Source organism: Poromitra crassiceps, assembly GCF_964638095.1.
Source record: "Poromitra crassiceps genome assembly, chromosome: 14".
Taxonomy (NCBI): domain Eukaryota; kingdom Metazoa; phylum Chordata; class Actinopteri; order Beryciformes; family Melamphaidae; genus Poromitra; species Poromitra crassiceps.
Window position 1 is genome coordinate 36,480,653 of NC_139633.1, and position 24,298 is coordinate 36,504,950.

General features: G+C 44.4%; 1 pseudogene across 1 annotated transcript in view; it reads right to left on the minus strand.

Moving 5' to 3' along the window:
* The window catches only part of LOC310789172 (nephrocystin-1-like), a 39,053-nt pseudogene extending 18,250 nt beyond the window's left edge, over positions 1 to 20,803 (minus strand). Inside the window, exons 1-14 of the transcript in view lie at positions 20,606 to 20,803; positions 19,803 to 19,913; positions 19,520 to 19,630; positions 19,239 to 19,349; positions 18,955 to 19,065; positions 18,727 to 18,786; positions 16,226 to 16,359; positions 12,926 to 13,112; positions 8,087 to 8,188; positions 6,424 to 6,542; positions 5,727 to 5,775; positions 5,520 to 5,607; positions 2,264 to 2,358; positions 1,004 to 1,132 (exon numbers count right to left, since the gene is read on the minus strand). The product of the transcript in view is annotated as a nephrocystin-1-like (transcript). The remainder of the gene's footprint in view (positions 1 to 1,003; positions 1,133 to 2,263; positions 2,359 to 5,519; positions 5,608 to 5,726; positions 5,776 to 6,423; positions 6,543 to 8,086; positions 8,189 to 12,925; positions 13,113 to 16,225; positions 16,360 to 18,726; positions 18,787 to 18,954; positions 19,066 to 19,238; positions 19,350 to 19,519; positions 19,631 to 19,802; positions 19,914 to 20,605) is intronic.
* Between the last annotated feature and the right edge of the window lie 3,495 nt (positions 20,804 to 24,298).

Below are 24,298 nucleotides of genomic sequence, written 5' to 3' on the forward strand. Positions count from 1 at the left end.
GTTCACAGTGACCTTGACCTTTGAGGACCAATATGTAATCAGTTCATCCTTGAGTCAAAGTGACGTTTGAGGCAAATGTGATGAAATTCATTCAAGGCCTTCCTGAGATATCGCGTTAACAAGCTCAAAAATGGCATTCGTGACAGAGACAGTGACCTTCAACTTCAACCTTTGACCACCAAAAGGTAATCAGTTCATCCTTGATTCAAAGTGGACGTTTGAGCCAAATTTGATGAAATTCCGTCAAGGCGTTCCTGAGATATCGTGTTAAGGAACATCGGAGGGACGTACGGACGGGCAACATGAAACCATAATGCCTCTGGCTCGGCTAACGCTGGCGGAGCCATAATAAAAATGTAGGCCTACGACTAATGATTATTATCAATTAATTACTGTTTCAATTAAACATTTAGTCTACAAAATCTTTAAAAAAAAAAGAACATCACAAAAGAGCCCAAAAGTGACTATTCAAATATGTTACTTAGACTGACCAAAAACCAAAGTATTAATTTTATAATATGAAAATCTTTTCATTTGTGAAGCTGTAACCAGGAAATGTTTGGTATTTTTCCTTGATAAATGAGTAAGTAATTGATGATCAACATTGTAATAAATTAATTTGCTGTCATTTGACAGCACTAATAGTAATAATAATTTGTATATTGCTAGTCCACAACCCAAAGATATTCAGTGTACTGTCATAAATTAAATTAATTATTATTATTATGTCATTCTTTTTCCCCACCTCCCTCTCTTCCGTCTGGCCCCTGTCCCTCCCACACTCTCCCTCCCTCCCCTCTGTTTCCATAGATCCCTGATCGATGTGTTAATTGTTACTTGTATCTGTTGCCTGTTGTTATCTTGTTTTCTATGTACTCATACTGTATCAGCGTCTTTGGGTCACTGAAAAGCGATTTATAAATTAAATTAATTATTATTATGATGATGATGATGATTATTATTATTATTATTATGTCTAGCAGAATTCACACTTAAGCCCCACCTGAGTTCCATCGAAGGCACAGAGGCGAATGTGTCTGCTGAGGACCTGAACTCCAACACCAGGAGTGGGAATCCTCCTGCAGCTCCACAGGGTGAAACAAACACTCGTCCTGACCTGACGAGAATGAACCTACAGGAGAGGAGAGAGGAGGAGAGAAAGGAAGAGAGGAGAACAGAGGAAAGGAGAGGAGAGGAGAAGGGAAGAGAGGAGAGGAGAGAGGAGGAGAGGAGAAGGGAAGATAGGAGATGAGAAGTGAAGAGAGGAGAGGGGAGGAGGGGATAGGAGGAGAAGAGAGGAAAGGAGAGGAGAGGGGTGAGGAGAGAGGAGAGTTGAGAGGAGTGGAGAGGACAGAAGAGGAGAGGAAACAGAAGCATTAATTAATGACTAGAGGCTTTTAGCCTGGTAAACTGAACTCACATTACATTTCGTTCTACCAGACCGTCTGGCCTCAAGCCCTGCGAAGGCTTTCTGCAGAAACTGCAAAGCGTACGAGCCAATCAGCGACCAGCGTCGTAGTTGATATCGTAACTGGCCAATCAGGAACGCTGCTGAAAAAACAGTAATGGCTGCCTCCGTGCCTGTCCACCTCGAGTAGTAATGTCAACATTCGTCGAGTTTAAGCAGCCATAAAGTGCAGTTATTGCTGAAATAGACTCAATAACAACAATTAAACAAGTACAGGAGTTTACATCAGCGGGGTTTCTCGGCGGAAAAGATGGTTTCCCCGTTCTCTGAAATGTGAGTTGACGTGACCGGCTGGTTTACCAGGCTAAGAGGCTTTGCCCTGGTCCATTAAAACACACAGACAAACAAATACCAATCTGGGCACCCAGAGTCTCTCAGGCTGATGACTAATAAGACTCTGAGACAGACGGCTGATACTTTGGGCTTTCCGATGTAGAGCGGACGTCTGCACCAACACTTCCACTTCCATCGTTGTTTCCAGTCTGACAATGTCTCAAATGCAGTTATCTGTTTATAGAGATGAGCCACAATGATGTCTGGACCTAAAACACCTACAAAAAGTATCGATCAATCAACTCCAACTCAATTCTCTCAGAGGAAGTCTTGGTGCACCTGTGTTACGTCCTGCCTTTTAGACACAAAAGGGCTGCTGTGAAAAAGGCCTATTCTCTCAGAGGAAGTCTTGGTTCGGACAACCGACATACCGGTCGTCTGGCCCAGACTCGTATTAGTCGTCAGACTGAGAGACTCTGAGGTACCCAGATTGCACACATACAGACAAACACACTGTCTCACCTTGCCAGTGTCTGGGTCCAGGAAGAGGTCTCTAAAGGAGAGCTGTGATTGGCTGAGCTCAGGCTGAAGGTAATGACTTCCTCTGTACGTCAGCCCTACAGAAGAAATGTTTATATCAGTTAGTAAAACAAAACAAATGATGGTCTCTGATGGTCAAGGATCCCACTTGAACTTTTACTCATGCTTCTCTGCACCCACACCAAAGAGCACCTGTTTCAGTGATTTGACCAAGGACCCACGCAGCGCTTCCTCATCCCTTCTCTCAATTAAAAATGGTCTTTTACAGCAAGGTTTATTTTGCACAAATTCATAAAAAAAAGATTCTCATGTTGTAATAATAAAAAAAGAAATGCCTCTTAATGTGTTGTAATTTTTTCGCTGTGGTATCGAAAATGGTATCAAGTATCGATACTTTCTTGGGTATTGATATCAAAGCTGAAATTCTAGTATCGTGACAACCCTATATAACATCAACTACATTTGACCAGTTAACGGCATGCTGCTTGATAAAAAGAAAAAGAAAAAAGGCAGCAGATTCCACCTGCTAGTTTGTTCCAATGCAAATTGACTGCAGGCGCACTTATTGTTTATTGTTTATTTCAGGTCCCCATTAGTCACTGCCTCAGCAGCCACTATTCTTCCTGTGGTCAAACACATCAGTTACAGTACAATTAAAAAGTTAAAAAAAGTACACCAATAAAGTACTCAATACACATACATACATATATATATCCACATACATACATCCATCCATACATCCATCCACATACATACATACATAGGCTACAGTGTATACATACATACATACACACACACACACACACACACACACACACACACACACACACACACACACACACACACACACACATATAACAAAAACAAAAGCAACAATTATCCTAGACGAGATGTTGCAACTCTTCTATTATATGGCTCTGGCGTTAGCTAATGATCACATGAGTGGGGGAAAGGGTCAGTATCATCCATCTGCAGCGCCGGAGCACCATCGCCCCGCCCACCGTGTACGTTCTCAGACCCGCTGGATGTGTACACGTACAGACCAGAGGACGTTTCTAGACTCCTTCAAAAATGAAAGCCTGGATATTTTTATTTTTAAATCAGCGTTCTGTAGGTATATGATATTCTATATGCTTCTGTGCATTAGTCATTCGGATGATTGAATGTTTGTATGATTCATGACCTTGGCGTTGATCTCGCTGGTTAATTGGCTAGCTATTCTACTAGCTAGCCAGCAACTACCCCCACTATGAGCTCCATGGTCAGCCTCTGAGACCCAGGACAGCCCCCTCACCCCACCCACCCTCCAGCCCGCTTCTACCCCGACTTAGAGGCCCCTTCTCCAGGGGAGACCACCTCCGGGAGCCACCCACCTTCCATGAACCTGCCCAACCGCATACCCAGTATTAAGCACCCCTCCCCAGGCTACACACAGACCCCCGCCCCGCCAGGACCTTGTCCTCCAGCGACCTACGTTACCAACTTGCTGGACCTTGCTGGCTCAGTGGCCACACTTTACGGACTTTGCTATCTAGCTATAGCTAACATCAGTGTTTGGCTGCTGCAGTGCTCGCCTACCTCGCTCGCAGTGACTGCTTTTATTTTAGAAGGAGTAGGTCTAGAAAGTATCCGGTCTGTACGCGTACACTTCCAGTCTGTATGTGTACACTTCCAGTCTGTATGTGTACACTTCCAGTCTGTACACGTACACTTCCAGTCTGTATGTGTACACTTCCAGTCTGTATGTGTACACTTCCAGTCTGTACACGTACACTTCCAGTCTGTATGTGTACACTTCCAGTCTGTACACGTACACTTCCAGTCTGTATGTGTACACGTCCAGTCTGTATGTGTACACTTCCAGTCTGTATGTGTACACTTCCAGTCTGTATGTGTACACTTCCAGTCTGTATGTGTACACTTCCAGTCTGTACACGTACACTTCCAGTCTGTATGTGTACACTTCCGGTCTGTATGTGTACACTTCCAGTCTGTATGTGTACACTTCCAGTCTGTATGTGTACACTTCCAGTCTGTATGTGTACACTTCCAGTCTGTATGTGTACACTTCCAGTCTGTATGTGTACACTTCCAGTCTGTATGTGTACACTTTCAGTCTGTATGTGTACACTTCCGGTCTGTATGTGTACACTTCCGGTCTGTATGTGTACACTTCCAGTCTGTACACGTACACTTCCGGTCTGTATGTGTACACTTCCAGTCTGTACACGTACACTTCCGGTCTGTAGACCGGATACTTTCTAGACCTACTCCTTCAAAAATAAAAGCAGTCAGTGCGAGCGAGGCAGGCGAGCACTGCAGCGGCCAAACACTGATGTTAGCACGCAAGCTAACGTTTGATAGCTCCCGGGGGACGGCTGGCTGTCTGTACCCCGGGAGCAGTGCTTAAGTGTGGGCCACTGGGCCAGCAAGGTCCGGCCAGTGGGTAACGTAGGTCCCTGGAGGACAAGGTCCTGGCGGGGCGGGGGTCTGTGTGTAGCCTGGGGAGGTGTGCTAATAGTGGGTATGCAGTTGGGCAGATTCATGGAAGGTGGGTGGGGTGAGGGGGCTGTCCTGGGTCTCAGAGGCCGACCATGGAGATCATGCTAGCGCGGGTAGGAACAGGATGGACGAGTTGCTAGCTAATGTTAGCTAGTAGCATAGCTAGCCGATTAACTAGCCAGATCAACCCCGGGAATGTGATCAATGTTGGGGGGAATAGTCTGTCAACATCGGTCATGAATCATGCAAACATTCAATCATCCTACAGACACTAATGCACACAAGCATAGAATATCATAAAACCTACGCCGATTTGAAAAGAAAAATATCAAGTCTTTTATTTTTTGAAGGAGTAGGTCTGTGGTCTGTACGCGTGCACTTCCGGCGGGAGAACGTACACGGTGGGCGGGGCGAGATGCAGATGGATGTATCTGGAAAGGGGGGGTTCACCGTGACGTAACGCTGAATCAAATCTGCGATTTTGGAGACCCCAAAAAAAGGAGGTTTGAACCCCTAGAGGGCACTCTCACTGGCTGAAAATGACACAGTGTACCGTGTAGAATTCTAACAGTTTAGTCTCAAATGTAGAGATTTTTCCTTCACACACCACCTCAAAAGCCATAATACAGTTGAAAGCTGAAAAAAAATTGTTTTAGGGGTTAGTCCTCCTTGAAGTGTGTGTGTGTGTGTGTGTGTGTGTGTGTGTGTGTGTGTGTGTGTGTGTGTGTGTACTAACCTTCCTCCACCAGCAGTTTATTAAGAGTTGATGGTCTGAATCCTGAAGGGATCGCCCCCATGGCAGAGAGCACATCGGTCGTATCAATCTGTCCATCACAATCACACACACACACACACACACACACACACACACACACACACACAGTGAAAACAATAAGAATCCTCAATGCAGTGCAGAACACTTGGTGCGTGGAGAGAGTCTCACCTCAGTCAGAGCCTTCCTGACAGTAGACCAGTTGGAATGGGAAGCAGTGCTGTTAGAGAGCAGAGAGGAATGGAAACACTGACATTATTCAGAGAAAGCATCATTAAAACAACATCATCATCAATTTCAATCTAAATTAATTCTGTATTTTCATCACTTGTTGTTGTCGTCGTCGTCATTTTTGTTCCCCCCCAGTTTTCTCCCCAGTTGTACTCGGCCAATTCCACCTGTCTAAGCTGTTCCCGTCGTTGCTGCAGCCCCTCTGCTGATCTGGGGCAAGTTGTAGACTAGCACCTGCTTCCTCTGATACATGTGCAGTCGCTAGCTGCTTCTTTTCACCGGACAGCGAGGCGTTTCACCGGCAGGATGTAGCAAATGGAGGGATCATGCTATTCCAACCCAACGACCAAAGGAGGCGCTAGTGCAGCAACCAGGACACGTACCCATATCCGGCTTCCCACCCGCAGACACGGCCAATTGTGCATGTATGGACATCCGACCAAGGCAACATGGGGCGCGAACCTGCGACCCTTGTGTTGGTGCTGTATTTTTTATAACTAATATAGTCCTGGGATCCTTTCATTTGACCGCATCACTCAGAATAATCTGAAGGACAAAACTGGTCTAAGAACCTCTGGAAACAACACAGTAAAACCAAATCTCAGCAGGTTCCAGTTTTTAAAACGGAGAACCTCACCTCCGTTTGTCTTGGTCCTCGGCCATGTCTTCACCATCCTGCTCCTCCTCTTCCTCGTCTGACTCATCATCATTATCATCATCATCTTCATCTTCATCATCGTTGACACCAGAACCACTCTGAAATGTTTTGGTACAGTGAGCGGTTTTAATCATCTAAGCCAGCGGTTCACAACCTTTCCCCACTCATGGCCCACTTGAAAATCTCAAAAATGTTCTCAGCCCACATTCAACTGTAAACACTATGGAGGCCAGATAATGTGTTCTCAGCCCACATTCAACTGTAAACAGTATGGAGGCCAAATAATGTGTTCTCAGCCCACATTCAACTGTAAACAGTATGGAGGCCAAATAATGTGTTCTCAGCCCACATTCAACTGTAAACAGTATGGAGGCCAGATAATGTGTTCTCAGCCCACATTCAACTGTAAACAGTATGGGGGCCAAATAATGTGATGTGTGAGTGTGAAGCAGGACAAACTGTCAAGGTGGATTTTGGAATTTTGTAGATGTTAAATGGATGACACACCTATACATTTTTTACTGGAGGCCAAATTTGCTGGCTGTGTGATGACTATAAGTGACTGATGACTATAAGTGACTGGGCAGTGTAATAGTATGACTATAAGTGACTGGGCAGTGTAATAGCATGACTATAAATGACTGGGCAGTGTAATAGTATGACTATAAGTGACTGGGCAGTGTAATAGTATGACTATAAATGACTGGGCAGTGTAATAGTATGACTATAAGTGACTGGGCAGTGTAATAGTATGACTATAAGTGACTGGAAAGTGTAATAGTATGACTATAAGTGACTGGAAAGTGTAATAGTATGACTAGCAGTGTAATAGTATGACTATAAGTGACTGGGCAGTGTAATAGTATGACTATAAGTGACTGGGCAGTGTAATAGTATGACTATAAGTGACAAGGCAGTGTAATAGTATGACTAGAAGTGACTGGGCAGTGTAATAGTAAGACTAGAAGTGACTGGGCAGTGTAATAGTATGACTAGAAGTGACTGGGCAGTGTAATAGTATGACTAGAAGTGACTGGGCAGTGTAATAGTATGACTAGAAGTGACTGGGCAGTGTAATAGTATGACTAGAAGTGACTGGGCAGTGTAATAGTATGACTATAAGTGACTGGGAAGTGTAATAGTATGACTAGAAGTGACTGGGCAGTGTAATAGTATGACTATAAGTGACTGGGCAGTGTAATAGTATGACTAGAAGTGACTGGGCAGTGTAATAGTATGACTAGAAGTGACTGGGCAGTGTAATAGTATGACTACAAGTGACTGGGCAGTGTAATAGTATGACTAGAAGTGACTGGGCATTGTATTAGTATGACTACAAGTGACTGGGCAGTGTAATAGTATGACTACAAGTGACTGGGCAGTGTAATAGTATGACTATAAATGACTGGGCAGTGTAATAGTATGACTACAAGTGACTGGGCAGTGTAATAGTATGACTATAAGTGACTGGGCAGTGTAATAGTATGACTAGAAGTGACTGGGCAGTGTAATAGTATGACTAGAAGTGACTGGGCAGTGGAGAAGAGGGCAGTGACAGCTGGAGGAGTGAAAATCAATGAAATAAACTGGTGTCATCAGTGTCATCTTGAGACACAAAATGGCTGGTTGACTGGTTGTGTACCTTCAGGTAGGTTTTAGGGACGACTCCTCTGTTGCCTTTAGTGTCCTGCGCCAGCCACCATCCATCTGCCGTCTTCCTGATGATCCTCAGCACCGCGCCCCTCTGAAACACAGGGCAACAAACCAGTTTGTGTGACTTCTCCCACATTATAACTTGCAAATCTGCGGGAATTGACAAAAATATGCACGATTCTCGCAATCCCGCGGCAAATTTTAAGCCCTGCGAAGCAGCACTTCATAGAAGCTTCGAGCAGGAGCCTTGCCATTCACACCAGAAGCATTCTCTTTTCTTTAACGCTTCGCTCGGCTCTGCCCTCCCCCTGCTCACAACTTGCATTGACTTCGTGCCTGGCAGCTCGGGTGCAGCGCGCTTGAAAAATAGAACAGAAGCTGAAACTATCGCTGCAGCCCGCGTGCTGGTGTGATCGGTCTCGCTCTTAACAAGGACGCTGAAATGAAACTGCCTCCACGCTGCGTAGCTTCAGCATTGCTTCAGCATAGCTTCGGCGTATGGTGTGTCCGGGCCCTGCAAGTCAAAGTTGCTCCTTTGACTTGCAGAATGCACAACTGTTCTATTCCAATCACTTAACTTTCTGCATTTCTCCTGCTTATTTATGAACCTTGTTACATTGAGAAATTCCATCAGCCTGTTTGATGGAGAGGAAAGCTTTCAGAATGAATATCTGACTTGTATAAATGGTCTAGAGAAGGGATTACCAACCTTTTTTGATTTGTGATGCCACATTGACGTCACAAAAATCTAGGGACCCCAGAATTTCACTACATTGGTAATATCATAAGTATCATCATCAGTGACATCATCAATTGGGGTCGCGACCCCAAGGTTGGGAACCACTGGTCTAGGGGCTGATCTTCACCACACACCAAACAGTGGCTGAAAATAAAGGTGTGTAGTTGCCTTGCGTGAGTCCTATCAGCCCAGAGCCATAGAGATATAAGAGTTGTGTCATCTCCATTCACTCCAATGGACCAGTTGATTTGTTGTATTTGTTTGACCTCGCCATAGTTCCTGGAAGTAAGTTTCTGGATTAAGCAGCAGTGTAGAATTGCAGCAGAATGGGCCGTTTGTGAGGTACTTTGAAAGGGTTTAAAGACGTTTAAAGAATCAAATTGTATATTATCAGCTTTATTTGATGCATTCAAGCGTACTTCCTGGAACTGTTCCCCCACACACACTAATAGCTATGTGAGTCACATGTCTATCAAGCATTTTGGACATCAGTTGGCACCACTCTCTCTTTAGCTCACTCACTCTGTATCAGCCTAGATTTCAGAATGATTCTACTAGGACTAGAACTGTGGAAACACTGTTTGAAGGACGTGAGCGCCCTCTGCTGTTTGAAGTCAAGATGATGGACCACATTTTTAAGACCAAATAAAAAGGCCAAGATGAAAGAAAATGTCCTCTGTTCAATTGATCAAGTGAGAAACTTTAGGACAGCACGGCGCCAGCTAGACATACATGCTCCAATGTCAGCTTGATGAGGGGGTCCAGGGGAGTCCCCAGCAAAATGAGTCAATGGTGTGAATTCACTAGGATTTCAATGAGTAGAAGTTAGCCCAAGGAGAGAATGTAGTGTATATACTTGGTCATAGCTTTCACTCGCTCCTGTTATCTCCCCATCGACATTACATTAAATTATATTATTATATTATATTATATTATATTATATTATATTATATTATATCATTATTATAATATTAATATCACATTATATTACATTACATTACATTACATTACATTACATTACATTATTTTATATTATATTATATTATATTATATCATATTACATTATTATATTATATTATATTATATTATATTATATTATATTATATTATATTATATTATAATCATATTATATCACATTATATTACATTACATTATATTATATTATATTATATTATATTATATTATATTATATTATATTACATTACATTTTCGGGGAGCTGCACGCCGGCAGGTTCGCCAGCTGCAGCGTGACAGCTTGACACCCGACCATGAGTTCCGCTTAACAAATAAGCAATTTATTTTGCAGTCATGCAAACACATTGAAGAGTGCCTTTTTGTCTCTTTTATTTATTTTTTACAGAAAACCTCTTTTTCATGATTATTCGAGAAGATGGAAAAACAATTGTTAGACCTGGTTATAAGAAGCCATTTTATAGAAATAGTGAAAGGGGCCTTAGTAGTAAAAGATTAGCGAGATGGTAACACTTTATTTGGATAGTCCACCTACACAGAGTCTACAGAGTATAGTAACAGTTTATTACCGGTAGTTGAGATTGGGCCTGCACGATATGAGGAAAATCTGCGATGTGCGATAACATTGTTCAATATAGCGATGACGATAAATAAACAGATATTAAAGCATGCATATTAGCTATACAGGTCCTATGTCTTTCTGCTTTAATAATGCTAATATAGACCCCAAACATAGCCTATGCCCACTGAATAAAGAAATGAAATACACACTGACTCTAGCTGAAACTACACACAGCGTGTTTGGGCTTTGGCAGAGGGGCGGAGCGCACTGTTGCAAGGGAAAGGTGTACGCTGGATTTACAACACAAGACAAAATGATCCGATGCTGAGTGGGAATGCATGACGCGTGTAAATAAAACCACTTTTGTTATTCATTGCGTTTCAGGCAGTCTTTGCGATGTGTTTATTGCGCATGTTCATATTGCGATGACGATGAAAATACGATTAATTGTGCAGCCCTAGTTGAGATTCAACAATTCAGCTGTTTGTCTTTGTCTGTAGATGTTGTATGAAAAGCTTATTAGTTTACATTTAACAAACAGATTCTGTTGCTTCCTGTTCCACACACCTGCACCTAGTGTAACATGTATGTTCATCAATTGTCACATAGACTCTAGGGGTGCTCCGATCCGGCTAAGCCACCATCCGATCCGATTCCGATTCCTGGGGTCACGATCCGATTCCAGAATCGATTCTCGATTCCAACGATTCTCGATTCCAGAATCTAGAATCGATTCTCAATTATGTAGTTTTATATTGCAATAACACAAAGGTAAATATAAGACAAAAAATTACAAATGTATTAATGCTGAACTTCAAATTCAACTTCTGTATTAGAGTCAGGGCCTAAATTCATTTTGCAAACTAGGGGGGAATTCCCCCCTTATGTTCTTCAGATAAGATGGATTTATAGGCTGGGGGGGGATCTGTAGACTTTGAGAAGGATTTATAGATTTTGGGGGGAATACATTAACCAGAGTTCTTACAGTTCAAGAGGTGGTGGCACCGTGGCAGTACAGTACACAAATGACATGAACATTTGGACACTTATTCAGCCGGTATCTTGCATGTTGCGTTCAGGTGCACTGTAAAAAAATTTTTTTTTTTTTTTTTTTTACGATTTTAAGAATCGATTCTTGGGAGTTTGGAATCGATCCAGGAATCGTGGCATTAACTCATTGAGTGCCAAGGACGTCGATCGATGTCCAAGTAAATAGTGACGTAGAGTGCCAAGGACGTCGATCGACGTCAAATGCGTTTTTTGACAGTGGGACGTGGATCAAAGCCTCAGGCATCTCCTGTACAAATATGGGAGCTATTGAAGGTGTCTAACCTATTTTACGGACTCATTAGGTGGCGACAGTGCTCTCCAGATTAGAGAAAGGTCCGGAAAACAACTGGAAAAAGCCGTGATCAAAGAGAAACCGCTCATGCTGCAGCCAGAGCCATATAGATTGCTCTGTCTGCAGCTGACGTTGGCTGCGAAGAGAAGTCAATCCGCGCACACAACTGAGCCCCCCCTCTGCCTCTGTCTGTCTGTCTGCATAGTTTATCCACACGATTAGCCACCAGAAAGGCAGCACCCGACGCCGAAGGGCCAAACCTTTCCTGCAGTCCGGTTTGGCATTTCCGTGTGCGCTGGGAACAAAAACGGAGCCTCCGAAAATAGAGTGGGTGCGTGTTGGCTGTGTGTAGTGTGGGGAGGAGTTTGCAGCTGAGGGGGGGAGGGGGGGAGGGGGGTGGGGCACGCAGGGCATCACACAACTACACCACATCACTACATCAGAAAATATTATCTTCAGAGTCCGTGAATGTGCTTGAAATGCTTCATTTCACAAAAGGCGGAATATCTCAGCTAATAATTTGAAACGCCTGTATTTGCTCAAAACGACCTATCTTCTCCGGCTCATAACTAAAGAACGGAAAATGGTATCAATAAACTTTTTTTTGCTGATGATACAATAGAGCCAGCTCGTTCTTTGTGCGTGTTCGGTGTTTACATAGTAATATCACACAATATTCTGTGGGCCTCGAGAAATCACTGAAAACGCTCTGAAAACTCTGGCACTGGGAGCGTCCGTTCTCCAAAAGTGGCTGGCACTCAATGAGTTAAGAATCGCGATCCTTTCAGAATCGATTTTTTGGAGCACCCCTAATAGACTCTATAGATAATCTGCTTAGAGTTTCAGCCCGACGGGACCCGACTCAGCACGACGGGCTCGGGCTTCAACTTACTCGGGTCGGGTCGGGTGGGGTTTGAATTTTCAGGCCCGGTGAGAACTCTAAATCTGTTGAACAGTTGAATTGTTGAATGTCAACTACAACTAATAAGCGGTTGAAATGTGACAAATACTCTGTAGATGATTATTAGATGTTACCGATGAGTTAATGTCATTGAAGACTAAATCCTAATATTGTTTGTATGAATGTGTTTATTTATTTATCGCTTCTTCTGCCATGTTGCTCCATGTGCAGGAAATGATGAACCATCACGATGCCTTGTGGGCCGAATGCTGCCCTCGCAGGGGCGATCTCGGGAAACAGGAAGTAACTCACCTGAACAGAAAGATCTCCTTCCTGTTCTCATCTGAAGTCGCTGAGTGCTGTGTAGATACGAGGGTCAGACTGAGAAGGCGGCTTCACTGCTCTCTTCTCGTCTTCATCATTGACGTCACTGTCGTCATCGTCACTGTCATCGTCGTCATCGTAATCATCTTCCTCGCTGTCTTCCTTGGAGGTGTGACTGTGGATCAAAACAAAGCATGTGGAAAAAGAGCCACACCGTCTTAACACGACTTTGCAATGTTAATTGACCAGACGAGCGTCGGGCTAGTACACCGGTAGATTCCTCGTATAGCAACACAAGGGTCGCAAATTCGAGCCCCTGTGTTACCTCCAGTTTGTCGGGCGTACATACAGGCACAATTGGCCGTGTCTGCGGGTGGGAAGCCGGATTCAGGATATGAGTCCTGGTCGCTGCACTAGTGCCTCCTCTGGTCGGTTCGGGAAGCCTATTCCAGGAGGAGGATAACGTAATCCTCCCACGCGCTACGTCCTGCCGGTGAAACTCCTCCTTCAACAAACCATGGTAATACTTAAAGCATATTTGAACATTTGAAGGCAAACTGTTACGTTACGTTTCTGCTGACATATTCACCTTATGTAGCCACGCCCATTTGACCCGGTTGTGTGGTCGTGTGACGACTTCCGGCAAAAAGAAAAAGGCTGGCTGCTCCAATATCATCTAACTCTGAATTAACTACCGTAAATTCCGGACTATAAGCCGCGGCTTTTTTCCCGTTTTTTGGCCCCTGCGGCTTATATAACGGTGCGGCTTATCTATGGATTTTTTCCAAAAAAAAAAAAAAAATCTCTCTTTTTTAGCACTCTTTCTAACTATAAATCCACTTCTGTTTTAATTTCCTCTCTTGCCCTCTTTTAACAACATAACATAACATAACATAACACAACACAGGTAAGCAGAAAGAAAAAGACGAAGCAATCACGCCATGAATGAGGAAATGACTCACCTGCTGGAGGCTGGAGATACACGGCTTGGGCTAAACTTTTACTCCGTGAAACACTATCGATTAAGTCCGACATCGCTCAGAGGTTTTGAGCAGCTTGAAAACAAGTTTGAAAACGTGCAGAAGTCCATCCACTCACTCACTAAAGAAACTAAGGCAACCGTGAACAGAGTTTATAATGCGGAAAAGCGCATCCGCGCACTGGAGGACAAAAACAACACAGTGAGTCCGAAAATGGATAAAATGCAAAATCGAAACCCTGCACACGCAGGTTGATGACTTAATCAGCAGGAGTAAAAGAAATAACATTCGCCTGATCAATGTAAAAGAGGGAGCTGAGATGGGTGACATGGACGCTTTCGTGGCAAAATCGTGTGTTACATCCTGGACCTGAAGGAAGGCGAGAAACCACCAGAGGTGGACAGGGCACACCGGGCGCCTCGGCCACGTCCAGACCCCGGCCTGCCACCGAGGGCCATCTTCATCTGCCTACTCCGCTGGCCCGACCGTCAACTCATCCTCCAGGCTGCGGGGAAGAAGCCCCTCACCTGGGAGGGTACGCGCTTTTTCGTCCGGCAGGACCTCTCCGCGTTGGTGCAACAGAAACGCGCAACATACAACAGCATCATCGAGTCAATGGATATCGCTTTGGCGTACTGTACCCAGCGAGACTCGTCATAACCATTGATGGACAGCGGCGGAACAAGAGCTCAAAGTGAAACTGCCGAATATCTTTTGAGTTGGACTGGTCAATAGTACTGTGAGTAACTAAAATAAAAAAATAAAAAACGGAATTCTCTCTTCTTTAGCACTCTTTCTAACTATAAATCCACTTCTGTTTTAATTTCCTCTCTTGCCCTCTTTTCACCACACCGCGGACACTGTGTGCACTGTAAAAATAAACAACGGTGGTGTTGTGTTATGTTGTTTTGTTGAAATGTTACGGTAATACGGTAAATGGGAGCTTCCTCAAACAGCCATCTCTTTCCCGACAATCCCCTCTGTGCGTGACCACTTACATATGGTAATTACGGTAAGCAAACGGCCACTCGGCCAACTCCCTCCCCCGACTACCAGGAGAAAATCACAAACTTCGGCGAATTCACACAAAGGAAGATCAAGGAATATTCACAACAAGACGAGCAGTAGAAGCGGAATATTATAGGAGTGTGAAAACATCCACAATCACCAACGGGTTCCAAAACGCTGGACTGCTGCGGGATGAAGAGGATGACGCCGCCACAGCTGGCGCTGAGGGCCGTCAGAGGCTTCAGAGGCTGTTCGATGCCGACAGTGACGAAGAGGAGTTCGTTGGTTTTGAGTGACAATGAAGGAGAGAGGAGAGTGGTTGACGAAGCCACCCTGAACCTGTTCGTTTCCGACACTGAAGATGAGGACTTTGGTGGTTTCAGTACGCAGGAAGAAGAGGAAGACGAGGATTAGTGACTTGACTTCTCTGGTTACAGGTTTGCTGCACATATAGCCTATTGTTGTGTGATTTTGTCTGGGGATTAGTGACCTGACTTTTGTTTTGTTTTGTTGAAATGTTAATAAATGGGAGCTTCCCCAAACAGCCAACTCTTTCCCGACATTCCTCTCTGTGCACGAACCCTTTCATATGGTAATTAAACATCAAAACACCCGCGGCTTATAGACCGGTGCGGCTTATAAAAGAAAAAAATAGTCAATTTTGGTCCCGCGGCTTATAGACCGGTGCGTCTTATAGTCCGGAATTTACGGTAATAATTTAGCCAATTGTATGTAACATACCAAATAAAAGCAAACGGCAATGTCTAAGAATGCAATGCCATGTAACTGGCTTGTTAATTCTCGCATTCCAGGGAATTACGTTAACGCTTGCAGGTCTTATAGACGTAAGTGGCTCGAGCTGCGCTCGGAGGAGAGAAAACCATCTGAAGCTTTCTTTGTTGGAGTCCAGGTATGTTTTACAAGAAAGTGCTCGTCATTGTCGATGATAACGTTATCTGACCTGGCTAACAGTGGATACTCCGCTTACTTGCTGTGTACCGAGCTCAAAGTAGTAGGCTACGTTCTTTGTTTTACCCCCTGCACTGTCCGCTACAAGAACAACTCTCTTATTTGACGTTCTTTTATATTTCGCGCCGTGACCACCTGAAGTGTTAACACGACCCGGAAGAATTTGGCCCACCCCCGCGTCTGAACATAAGCTGAATACAACACACTTATTTTGTTGCATGTTCTTGAAACTAATAATAACATATTTTGTCATATCGTCAAGAATATGGTTATGGCAGAAATAGCCTGAAATACAGTGATATTATTTCAGGGCCATATGGCCCACCCCTACCGTGCAGCAGCGCTGGGTCCTGGAGGTGAAAGCTCCAGAGAGAGGCTGTGGAGATGCTCCATGAGGCCCTGCAGTCGTCTCTCCTCCTCCTGCTTCCTCTGCTCGTAGTTCCCCACCGGAGCCGGGTCATCGGCCTGACGGCAACACAGACAGCAGGTTATTGTTTCAGTTTAGGTTAAGAGTCAGCTTTGATCAGACACAACACAATATAGTAGGGTAACTAAACTTTTTGTTGTGGGGCTAAACGTTCAAATTGAACTTTTTGTTTTGGGATGCAAGCGTTAAACAGGGGCTAAACTTTCAAATTGAACTTTTTATTTTGGGGCTTAAACGTTCATATCGCTGCTGTCGTGCCGAAACCTTGTATCTCCAAAACCACAACTTTTCAGGAGATGAAAAAAACCCTGTGTTTTTAAAATAACTGAACACCACGTCGCCAAAGTTGGTACAGTGTCTTCATATAGGGTCAGTTACTTGCATGTGTCATTACATTATTAATATTTTACCCGAATGAAGCTTAAATGGAGTTACAGGATTTTGGAAGACACATTTAGTAAAAATATGGATATTAGAGATTTTGTCATTTATTGATTCAAATGGCAGTAAGGCATCACATTACGTTATCATCAACTCACAGTTGCCTGCCTTCCTGATCAAACCCCCCCAAACGTGAATAAAGCTTAAATGGAGTTACAGGATTTTGGAAGACAAATTTTGTGAAAATATGGATATTAGAGCTTTTGTCATTCATTGATTCAAATGGCAGTAAGGCATCACATTACGTTATCATCAACTCATAGTTGCCTGCCTTCCTGATCAAACCCCCCCAAATGTGAATAAAGCTCAAATGGAGTTACAGGATTTTGGAAGACAAATAATGTGAGAATATGGACTTCAGAGATTTGGTCATTCATTGATTCCAGCTGCAGTAACGTTGTGCATCGCATAAGGTTATCAACTCATGTTGTTGATGCCTCAGCCTACCTCATCAAAGCCTCCCCAAACGTAATCCAGAAGGAGAAATAATAATCCATGGAGTAATCTGAATAATCCACTTTTCCACATGCAGTGATGAAGCTGGGAAACTTCTCTTATTATGATTGTTGTACTTTCTAGAAATTCTAGCAGCAAAACATGTTTTTTTCAAGCTCACTACCAATAAACCATAACATTTTCCTGCCATACCTTTCAAAATAAAACACATTTGACGTTCCAATGAATACAGCACTGGCTGACTAGCGAACTGAGTCTACTGGCTGACTAGATGGTTTGTCTGCACTCCTCTCCACTAGCATTGTCGCAGTCCTCAAAATTAATAAAAACATTAGTCTTGAGTGTTTCTTGAGTAAAGAAAGCCATTGCATAGCAAACCAATGCAAGAAGACACATTGGAGTGGAGAACAGTCCAAAATGTGTTATTTTGAAAGGTATAGCAGGAAACTGGTGGCTTCCTCCAGTTTCTGGCTCGATACTGATGCCTACTGGAGACATACAAGACTATTAACAATACTAGTTACTCAAAGGTATTGTGATTAATTGATTTTTGTCACTTTAGCACAGATTGGAAGAAAAGGCAAGAGATTAGGGTAATTCAAGGTTTAATGCAAACAAACCCCACGAATAGAAAAATACAATTTAGAATCAGTAGCCTATACATTTTTTGTAAGTAAAATAACCTATAGTTACAACTATACCCTACCTCATATTTAACCACAACTGCAACATCTTAAGATAAGGTCCACAAGGGATCACGGCATCACAGAGCCACAAAAACCTGACAACCTGCTGTGGGCACATAAATAACAAATAAGCCCCTGCAGCTGCCCAAAGTGTTACCCCATACCCTCTGCCTGTCCATAATGTCTGCAGACAGACAAACCCCAGCTGCCCCTGCCACAGCCATCAGACCTCCTATTGTAGGTCCTAGACCCAGCACAGGTACAGCCAGCTTAATGGCACCTGCTGTCTTGAATCAGTAATTCAATTAAAATTAATAAATTAAATTAGAATGTAACCTGACAAATCAGTGACTGTGTCGTAGTTGAGGGCATAACCGGGCCAATCAGTGCTGCCACTGGCAAAACCGTAATGTCATTTCCTTAAGCAACAAGTGGTAAAGTTAACATTAGTAGAGTAAACAGCCATAAGGGCAGTAATTGCAGAAATAGACTCAATAACAATTAAACAAGAACAAGAGTAATGCCCCAGAAAAGACTTTCACTGTTCTTCTGAGTTGATTTGGTAACACGGATTGGCTGAAGGCGTTGTGCAAGTACTCGCACCCACTGACTGAAGTCCAGACTGATACAAAACAAATTATAATCTTACAAAACACAAATATGAAGATAAACTCCCACTCACTGAAAAAACACACACACACACACACACACACACACACACACACACGCCGGCCTCGTACCCGCAGACATTTTTACTGGGTCTCCTGGTCTGATTATACAAAATATAAATATAAATAAATAAATAAAATAAATAGCGCTGGCGCCGTCCTCTGCACCAATCTCCTTGAGCAGCGTTGACCACCTCCCCCCTGCGACGGTGCTCTGGGCAGACAGAAAGATGGAGGGAAAAGAGTCAATACGACAAACGACCATAGTTTATACAAAGATTTAAAAAAAAGTGTGTGTGTGTGTGTCTACTGTGAAATGTGTCTATCCACTCATGAAACATTGTAATATCAATTCCTGATTACAGTAACACATTCACCCTACCTGTGTCCGCCTCCAAATCCTCGCTCTCTGCACTCTCTCTCCTCGCATGCTCCACTGTCCCCTCATCCTCTGATTCTTTCCTGGGTTGAGATGAGCTGCCTCCTTCTTCTGCTGTGGAAACAACGAAAACATCAGTGTGTGTCTGTATTATGCACTGTGACAGCTGCTGTGGAGATAAAAAAAAAAAAGTGTGTGTGTGTGTGTGTGTCTTCTGTGAAATGTGTCTATCCACTCATGAAACATTGTAATATCAATTCCTGATTACAGTAACACATTCACCCTACCTGTGTCCGCCTCCGAATCCTTGCTCTCTGCACTCTCTCTCCTCGCATGCTCCACTGTCCCCTCATCTTCTGACTCTGTGCTGGGATGAGATGAGCTGCCTCCTTCTTCTGCTGTGGAAACAACAACAAAAACATCAGTGTGTGTCTGTATTATGCACTGTGACAGCTGCTGTGGAGATTTAAAAAAAAGTGTGTGTGTGTGTGTCTACTGTGAAATGTGTCTATCCACTCATGAAACATTGTAATATCAATTCCTGATTACAGTAACACATTCACCCTACCTGTGTCCGCCTCCGAATCCTCGCTCTCTGCACTCTCTCTCCTCGCATGCTCCACTGTCCCCTCATCTTCTGACTCTGTGCTGGGATGAGATGAGCTGCCTCCTTCTTCTGCTGTGGAAACAACAACAAAAACATCAGTGTGTGTCTGTATTATGCACTGTGACAGCTGCTGTGGAGATTTAAAAAAAAGTGTGTGTGTGTGTGTGTCTACTGTGAAATGTGTCTATCCACTCATGAAACATTGTAATATCAATTCCTGATTACAGTAACACATTCACCCTACCTGTGTCCGCCTCCGAATCCTCGCTCTCTGCACTCTCTCTCCTCGCATGCTCCACTGTCCCCTCATCTTCTGACTCTGTGCTGGGATGAGATGAGCTGCCTCCTTCTTCTGCTGTGGAAACAACAACAAAAACATCAGTTTTTCCATCATAATCAAAAACCACCCGGAAATGTGGAACCCTGCAGCAGTTAACTAGTATGAGTTGTGCCAAACAAACGCCAATATCTCAAAAAGTATACATCACATCGCTTATATTTTGACATTCTGAGTGAGAGCAGAAGTAGCTCAAGAGTCTGATGTATCATGTATGTTGTGTAACTGTCGCTCAGGGCTGGCTCCATAAGGTCCCATTATAAAGTTACCCCCAGTAAGCCGTTTGTTTACCAACACTGATCCCTCGTATTATCCAGTAGAGAGAGAGTCCCACCGCACTTCAGCTATATTAGTAGGCAGGTCCGGTGCATCACAGAAACAGGAAGGTAGCATCAATAAAAAAGGAGAAAATCTTGAGCAGCTCGGACAATTAAATCCCTTCATTAAGTGCATCAGACAAAGTATCAGACTAAAAGTCTGATAATATACGTCTGATACTCTGCACCTATTAAAATGTATAAAAAAATTAAAGGTATTTAAATTGTCAGCGCTGCTCCAGACTTTTTCCCTCATATTATCCACTGTGAGAGCTGCTGTGGAGGGGGGGAGGGAACAAAAACAAAACAAAAAACATGATTAAGTGTGTGTCTGTGAAATGTGTATCCACTCATTAACCATTGTAATATCAATTCCTGATTAACACAATTCACCCTACCTGTGTCCGCTTCAAACTCCTCTCTCTCTCCTTGCTCCACTGCTGCCCCATCATCCTCTGAGCCTGTGGGATGGCAGGAGCTGCCTACTTCCTCTTCAGATGTGCTGTCAGATGCAACTACACTAACTGCCCTTATTGCCTGTGAATACTTCACATTGACCAGCTGGCACATCTCTTCCAGCGACAGAGACATTTCTACTGCAAAAACAAACAAACCGGGTCATAACAGATTAGTTTGCATCAACAGGTTATAGCATCATGTTGAAGCAAAAAGTTATCTAGCTAACTAGATTAGTAATTATGAATTACATACATCTGATGATGACAGTCTTAAATAGCGACAGCTCAAGTGAACAATAGGCTAACATGATAACATTAATTTGACCAGCTTGTATCTAGACTCAGAGAGCAAGCAATTTCTTTGCTGTTGAGACTACATTTATCATCACAGTTTCAAGAGAATTTCAAGTGACTGTTCTATCACCTTTCATGAAGTAAAGATTGAGCGAATGATTGATCTAATGTTAGAAGCTAACGTAGTGATATGACGATGATTCAACATTTCTCAGGCTAGAAAAAGGTAGCTAACATGGAGCGCTAACGTTTGTAACATTAGCTAGCTTTTCTAGCATTACTGTCAACAACCAACCACTTCGATTTATAATCACAATGTTGCCATCAGACATAAGGATAGGTACACTGACTGACTGCATAGTTTAAATGTTTATTGTGACGATGATTCAGCTTTTCTCTCCAGAAACAACATTGCTCGTTAGCCGCGATAGCATGTTAGCCCTTTGTCCCACTATCAACAACCACTTCGATTTATAGTGTTACCATCAGACATAACGATAGGTACACTGCATAGTTTAATGAGTTTGCAGTTTGAAAACATTTTATTGATCAATTTACCTCAGACGAAGTCAAAAAAAACCTGTGCCAGCTGGGAATCTGCGAATCCTGCGGTCTTTGCGGGTGGTTTTCTGCCTGGAGACAGGAGGCAGGGGTGGAGTTTCGAGGTTTGATGGACAGTTTGAGGGCCAATGGCGTTACGAGAATTACTCACAAGATCGTTTTAATGCTTTTCTATTGGTTAAAATTTGTAAAACACACACAGAGGGGTGGGGGGTGCCTAGTGCCACTGATTTATGAGAAAAAGTAAAAAAGTGAAAAAAGTGAGATTCGAGGTCCTGGCCCGACACCGACGATATGTGTGTAGATAAGCCGGCCGGCAGGGGACAAACAGGGTTGTTTATTTTGTTATGTGGATCCACAGTTATGTTTTATTTTAATCCATACCTGCCTACAAAAAGAGGGATTGGTTGTTATTTTGTTTTTATTGGTAATATCATAAGGTATTGGTTTTGATTTCGCACACACAAACAAAACCACAGTTGTTTAGAGAAAGCTCACGAGGAGCTATGGGTTTGTATAAATATGGGTTTGTGTAAATACACACCAGGAAAGCACATTTGTCTCAAGCAGACCTACACGCCACATTTAGAGGGAAATATAGACTGTATAAAAGTTGGGCAGCACTGTAGGCTTTTATGTTGAAGGCCGGAAACGGAAGTGTGGGTTGTTGTAGTTGTGGGGAACTTGAGGCTGGAAGAGTACGAGGAGGAGAGAACGGGAAGAGTGAATAAAGCTGGCGTCTCATGGTGAGAGTGTTCAAGTGGGAGTTGCTCCGTTTATTGCTTTTTATATATCCAAGTCTAAGCGCAGCCTAACGCTCGGCTACACTGGTGGCAGCGGTGTTTCAAGGGAACGTCCCGAGGAGAACTGAAGTATAACGCTAAGGAGGTTAGCTGGGCGTGCTAACTGCTACGAGGCTAGCTGCGTGTGTTAGCTGATAGGAGCACCACGTGCGATCATGTTGCGCGGCGGAGAATGGCCGTCGGTGAACGGGATGAAAGAGGAGCTGACAACGGTGATCAGCTCGGTGCTTGCGGGTGTGGAAGCCCGTTTGTTGAAGGAAGTGAGACGGCTATTGGATGCTACACTGGCCTGGGCAGAGGGGCTGATGCGGATGCTACGAGAAGTCATGCAGCAGGTTGACTTGCTGAGCACAGAGGTGACGAAGCGTGGAGAACGGCCGGAGGAGCCGCAAGAGAGACGGTGTTGGACTTGTGGAGAACCTGGGCACATAGCGAGGTGGTGTCGCAGCGGTCCCGGGGGACAGACCAGGTGCGCGGAACAACGGTACTGGGGACGCCCGGGTGTCTGTTGGTCATGCGGTGCGTTTGGACATGTAGCCAGGGAGTGTCAAGAGGCTGTCTGGGACCGGAGGACAGCGGAAGAGGAGAGACGTGCAGGCGGCTGGCAGGTGAGACTCTGCTGGTCGTGTGGTAGGCCAGGTCATTTGGCCAGAGAGTGCACTGAGAGGATAGAGGACAGAGGGGAGATACAGGCTCGGGAGAATGTGAGCAGCCGGAGAGAGGTAATCTGCAACGCGGTGACAGTCGGGGGAGCGACGCTCGTGTCTCCAGGTGAGCGAGAGGGGTTGACGCCGGAGGAGCCGGCCCAACCTAGGCGCTCCACAACCCCCACGGTTGCTGTGCAGAAAGCCGAGGTGGAGATGGATGCCGGTGGGGTTCGCCCTGCTGCCCTCAACACGCCGCCCCCTGGGGGAGGAAGACGAGAGGACGAGCGAGTGCAAGAGGCGGAGGAACAGGAGGAGTGTCCAGATGTGGACCTGACGGACGACAGAGTGACCATCAGGGATGTCGAGGTGGGTGAGTGGAAGCGCAGACAGATGGAGGATGCGGATATCGGTCCGGTGTACGCGTGGGTAGCGGCTGGACGCCGGCCCCCTGTGGAGGAGATTCCCCTGTGTTCCGGTGCCATGAAGGGACTGTGGGAGATTTTTACCGACCTGCGTCTGGATGAAGATGGGCTGTTGGAGAGGACAGGGCACAGTAGAAGGGGGTTCCAGACGGTTGTACCCAGCTACCTGCGAGAATTAGCACTGAAGGGGGCGCACAAGGGCCCTAGATCCAGTCATTTTGGGCCCGAAGAGACACTCAGCCGCATCCGTGGACATTTCTACTGGAGCGGACACACTGGGGATGTGCTGAGCTACTGCAGTGCATGTGATGTCTGTGGGACACAGAAGGGGGTGTGGGAGAATTTTTGGGGTTGAGGGAGTAGCGTGCTTCAGGTGGGACAGAAGCTGTAAAAGGGGGGATGGAAATGGTGGTGGTCGAAATGAAGGTAGAAAGAGAAAAGAAGTAATGAAAATAAATAATGTAAATGTTGGGGTTATTGTGGAATGGAAATGTGTGTAAAAAAAAAAGAAAAAGATTGTTGTTATGGAAATGCACTGTGAATGTTTGGGAATATTGATGCCTCTGCACAGGGGGGGATGCAGTGTGATGGAGTGTGTTAATGTCCGTGTCTCTGGGGGATTGGAGTGATGGGGTGTTTAGTTACTGAGTTAAGAGTGTGTAATTTTGAGGGTGATGGAATGTGTTGGGTGCTTTATGTTACATTACAATGCCAGGTAGTTACACCGTGAATGGATGCTGAAACGAGGACGTTTCTTTTGGAGGAGGGGAGGTGTGTAAGCTATTTTTATGAAGGTGCTATGCGATGTCATTTATGTTTACGTTCTAGGCAGCACTGTAGGCTTTTATGTTGAAGGCCGGAAACGGAAGTGTGGGTTGTTGTAGTTGTGGTGAACTTGAGG